The sequence below is a fragment of the Papilio polytes genome, unplaced genomic scaffold (assembly GCF_000836215.1).
Source record: "Papilio polytes unplaced genomic scaffold, Ppol_1.0 DF822733.1, whole genome shotgun sequence".
NCBI lineage: Eukaryota > Metazoa > Arthropoda > Insecta > Lepidoptera > Papilionidae > Papilio > Papilio polytes.
In genome coordinates, this window is record NW_013526471.1 from 1,264,600 (window position 1) to 1,270,599 (window position 6,000).

Here is a 6,000-nt window from a genome sequence, read left to right on the forward strand (position 1 = left end):
TGGATACAAATTCTAACATCCATCCATATACAATTTCGCATTTATATATTTGTAAGAAGTAAGATATTCCAAATGCCAGTTTTAACGCATCACATAACCTGTAGGTGGCGGTAGTTTGTACAAAAAAATGGCGGACCGCAGTCTGGCCCTGATAGACTTACATGGAGGCATCCGTTCCTAATACGTCTCTTCAAGGTTCACTATCTTATATGAACATTGTCGGCATTAATATCCTTTACTATGTATATTATTGTGTAATCTTTCGGTCTTGATCCTTGATTTGAATGAGTTTACGATCTTTTCATATACAAGAGAAATACGAGATTTTCGATTTACATCTAATTGAAATCCGACTTATGTTTACCCCGCTATGTTACGAGTATGAATGTATTATAACCAAATAATATCTAAAAGGTTGCAATACTTATATTTTTTATGAAAACAAATGTTATTCCAGTACAAAAATAAGATAGCAATTAATAAAGTAAACCTTGGTAAGAATTAAAAAGTTTTAGTATAGATTTAAGAAAAGTGGATTTGACGGTAGAGGAGACGCATAGGAAGGGGAAATATCCTCTTTATTTACGTCTCCTCCTCATTCAATTAAGGGTAGGCACCTGCAATGGTGGATGTTTATGGGCAGCGGTCGCTTTCCATTTCGGTGGTGGTGGCTGCTTGCGCGTTTGCCACCTTATATTATAAAAAAAGATACATACATTAAAGCGTGTTTAAACTACGCATGAATAGAAAACAATGGAGACCACCAACGAGAAGGACCACCTACGCACAACCAAAAGTTAGCAGCACTCTAACTAGTAAAGCATACAATCACTGTGCAGTTTAATATTCGTATTTGATACAACGGAGCTATTAGGTTGTGGAAAATGTTATCTCTGAGATTGACTTCGTAATTTTAATACCAGTAAGTATTTCGAAACATCATGATGAAAAGTGATACGTCTTCTAAAAACATACCATCGTGATACGATCTTGTAAAAACAAATAAAAAACATTGCGTTTAAATCTTATTATCTTTTTAGTACTATAAATGCGAATGTTTAGATGGATGTTTGTTAAAGTTTTTAGCCTAAACTGCTGCACGGATTTCGATGAAATTCGGCATCGATGGTCTGGAAGAACACATAGGCAACTTACATACTTTGTTTTCATTTTTCGAGGAAGGGCTCGCGGGTGTATGATAGCTAATTAAACTGAATCTTACAAAAATCTTCCTTTCTCATGGATGCTGTAGAAATTCAATCCACGAGCTATCACCTTTTTTACACAATTATGCGTTATTCTTCCTAAAGTGATTAGTATACCTTATTCGATATTCCAAGGTCTCCATACAAGGAGGTGGACGAGCACATGCACACTGCACGGTCTATTTTTTTAAAAGACAACATAATGGTAGACTACAGAACATGTAATTTGCACTCATGATAATCCTGATTTTTTTTTTGCTTTTAATAAAATTGGTTTACTATTGATCTCAATCGCTTGATAGAGATCTAATAAGACACGAACTCTGATGTTAAACTATGTTAAGCTTTAGTGCAAATACTTTAGATTAAAATCATGTTTCTATTTTTTTGTGTATTTCAAAGTAGAACCTACTTATGTCATTATTATAAAACAATGGCTTGCAACATGTTGCAACTTAAATATTTTTGTTCTTAGATGTAATTTAACGATTATTGTCACTCTGTTATAAATTTTGTTATCTCAGAAAATCAATTTTATTAGTTGTATATCCAAGAATTTCATTTCACCGTTGTTATGAGAGTTGTCTAAGACATTGCTATTTTCCACACAACAAAATGGCGCATAAAATCAAACATTTAGTAATCTTAAACAATAGACGATTCTGAAGAAACGCGTTGCTCAACGTTTATTTTTGTTCCGTTTTCAATGTATTAAATATCTTTAATGAGACATACGCGGTGGAGACAGTAATGGTCAATACTTTACGTCCATGCCTCGAATGAGAATAATGTATTCCACATATTTACATACAAGAAAAAGGTCACTGCTACTACTTTGAAATATTCAAAATAATGTTTTAATATTTAATGAATATCATTAAGATGTTCATTTTGTTCTAAAAGCAATTTCGCTTCGTTGGATAATTAATTTTGTTTCAAACAATAATAGCTGAAAATTGAACGCCCTTTTGTAGGAAAGCTTTTTTGCTCATATACTTTTATATAATTAGAAATATAAAATATATCAAAACTGATGTTACAATTCAAATCCCTTAAATTACTGTTCAATGGAACATCTTACTATAATTTTTTATCAATACATTGTACCTACTTTTAATACTAGCTTTCGCCCGCGACTCCGTCCGCGTAGAATTAAATAAAAACAAAGTAAGTAGCCTATGTGTTCTTCCAGTAAGCCGTTTAGGTTACAAACTCTTAACAAACATTCATCCATCTAAACTTTCGCATTTATAATATTACAATAGTTAGATGGATGGATGGATGTTTGTTAGAGATTGTAGCCTAAACGTTTACTTTTAATTCCGCGCGGTCGAAATCCTGGCAAAAGGCAAGATAGAGAATATTATTTTGCTAAGTTAAGAAGTCAACACCTACTAATCATTGTAATATTGTTACAGGTAGCAGTTTCCAGGGTGAGCAGAATAACTAAATACATTTTTATTAAAGTATATTAGCTTATGCTAGTTAACTAATGAAAGTAATTGAGAATATTTAACGATTTTCATATAATATAAAAAGAGTTGATTTAAGAAAGTGTCCCTTAATAAAAATAATAAAGAATCTAGTTTCAAGCAACTGTACGAGTATCTATAAATAAATAAGTATATCAACAACGTTCACCTTCACTAGGAGACCTATTACGTGTATCGGATGTTGATTTGGTGCGATTCCGTTCATACCTTTTATAAATGTTTCGGTTAAGGTAAATAGAATTGAAAAAAAATGACATTAACACTACATTGAAACCAACATAGTAACTTAAATAGACAGAGTTAGTTTTACCATAAAAACACACGCTGATATTATTTCAATCGACTAAAAAATAGTTTTTTTTTTTGTAGGATTCTTTAAAATCGAATTTAATTTTTTTCAGAAAAAAAAACAATATTTTCTGGTGATTTAAAAATAACACAGGACAACGCTCTAAAGACAGCTTAGTAAGATCTTAGTAAATTTTACATGTTGGAAATGTCAGAGAATCTCTAATCAGAATTATTTATAACCTATCCAAGCTCATCTCGCCGGTCAAACGAGTTAGCCATCATTAGACGACTTATGCAAAACGCTATTACATCCTAGTATGGACTATCCGATATCCCATTTCTATATCCAGTCCTAATGAACATAACATTTTTAACTTGTTCCTTAATCACTACCTAAATAGCTTAACGATGTCCTGTTACTTAGTGCTTAGAAATGTAAATTTCTTTATATTAATAAACCGAAGTTATTCCCGTGAATAGTTGCGAGTTATTCTTCTGTCGTTTTTAAGTCTATGATATTTCTGTTACAAATTGTAATAAATATATGAAGAATTTTTGACAATAATTGATTCATCAATATGTACTAGGTTCTAAAATCATCAACCTGCCATTGCTCCTTTCACCACTTGAGGGTCGGCACATTATAGTTCTACAAACTACTCTACCTTCTCAAAATATACAATATTTGCAACTATCATTTGTTCGAAGCATTAACTACAAAGATTTGTGAACATGGTTTATAAACAAAAAAGGGTTATTTTCTTATAATAGTTATACTTAACAACTTTATCTTGTACATTGTCATTATCGACCTATAAGGCTAATGGTGAACGTAATAATATATTTATTACATTGCACTCATACGATATTGGCAACGAGCACGCTAAGGTAATGTTCAGTCGCACGCGATCTTACTTGTATGGATAATTTAATAAAAATAATTTTATGTATGTATTAACATAAGTATCTATCTTTTTTTTGTTAAATAAATGAATTTATTTATTTATTATTTATCTAATCAGGACACTAGCGATGGTATTTGCTCTCTATAACACATATTAAGGGCTGGGTTAGTCAAATTAAAATTTATTAAAAATATCGTAGATTTAGGAGGCATTTATTTTACGATTTCGAGAAACATATCGAAATATAAAGAAATTATAATATCTACGACTGTATTCGTTTTTTTATCTAAATTCTAATTTCACGTATAGATATATCATTTGAAATATTTCAGTTATCATTCTTTAATACCAAATGGAATGTGTTAAAACAAAAATAATATGGATTTGAAAATAGAATTTCCTGTCGCCATATCCAAACTGGATCAATATCAATAATCCGTGACATAAATTCCAAAGCGATAAAATCCATTCAAAAATATACCTAAGGATTAAGATTATTTGCATAGATAATCCTAATGTTAAGTACTCAATAATTTTCATTATCTAATTAAAAGTCTCGCATTCTCTTTGTACAAACAGACAGAACAATCTTTTTATATTGGTGCAAGCAACTGTTCCGACTAAAATTATTATTTTGATGAGCATAGGTCATGTAATTCTTTACATCTCTAGTTAAAATTACATTTCAATTTATCATTTATCATTGGCAACATCTAATCTACTCAATTCGATACATTTTCGATTAGAAATAATCTACTAAAGACTGGACCCGGAAGCAGCAATATGGCAAGCATTGAGGGCTGTTCATATTGAGTCCGCACGCTCGCTGCGAACTAATTCACCAGAGACGACATCAAATTGTCACTTCCGGAACGTTGATTGCCCGCTCCGACCCCACTTCCGTTTTCAATGTTTACAGTTTCAGTGGACGCTTTTCCTACTGGCCAGTTACATTGTCATTTACATGCATAAATGTTTGTGAATTAAACTTAAATTAAATAGACATATTACGTATCTCCCCTCAAATAAGTGAGAAAAACGAAACGAGTCCTGATTCTAAAAATATTCTATTACACTCTTGACCTTAAACCTACTTAAATATAGAATTATCCACTCGACTTTTGGTGTAGGTGTCAAGTGAAATGAAAGAATCCTTTTGAACTGTTATAAAATGTAATTAACTGCGGTCTAGAGGACGCTTGTTGACTTCGAGTGATCCCCCTTCTCTTTTTTACTTCGTACTCTCCCCCCACTTAGTGGTTACGCAGTCGCCGAAGTTCTGACTCAGTTTTGAGTGTTACTCAAGCGCCCTCTGTTGTTCAACAACGTCCAATATTCTACTATATTTATGGCTGTATAAAAACACTTCGTTGACATTTTGACACCGATAACTCAATGACACCATTATAGAAAATACGATATTTTTGCATTTTTGAACAAATAAAACCAAAGTATGACTAAGTTATATCACTATGAGTCCCAATGACGACTATAAATGCAATCGACAAAACATAATTACCTAAAAATGTATTTTTAAATAAAGGTCCTCAAAATATAAGGATACAAGCAATATGAAAAAGAAAGCTTAGCTGACACATCGCAAAGAGGCAAGCGCTTGTGGGTGTCGACGCGCGTGTCCTCACAATGACCTTCCGACGCCCTCTAGCGGACGTTACTCTTTTGTCTACCCTATGACTACAAATTAATAATCTTGTTTGCGAATAAAAGTGATATATTAAGAAAGCTAAAATGTAGATTTATGTTACGCTATCGAAACACTTGACAAACGGTTCTGCGAACTTGATAGTATTCATTTAATTCCAAAAAGTGTGATTTTAAAATTCTTAAAGTATTTAGCTTCGAAATTAAGTTAATTTCGTAACGAAATATCATCTTGTTTTTTTTTCTGAACTATTTTTTACAACTTTTTATCAATCGGAAGTTTCGAATGAGCTTAGATAGTCACGATTGTGAAGTCAAAGCTCCGTTACATCGGTTGAGTTGAATAAAAAGCGATAGGTCTAACCGCAGAGTAAGCAATGAATGCAGTACTCGCGGGCTGTTACCTCACACAACCTTCGGTACTGTCGGTCGATTCGATAATCT

General features: G+C 32.2%; 1 protein-coding gene across 1 annotated transcript in view; it reads left to right on the forward strand.

The window, feature by feature from the left end:
• Positions 1-6,000, forward strand: part of LOC106105659 (SH3 and multiple ankyrin repeat domains protein 3) — a 96,590-nt gene that overhangs the window by 24,570 nt on the left and 66,020 nt on the right. The window contains exon 2 of the mRNA XM_013286083.1: positions 2,624-2,638. The gene's annotated coding sequence lies outside the window, so the exon portion shown is untranslated. The remainder of the gene's footprint in view (positions 1-2,623; positions 2,639-6,000) is intronic.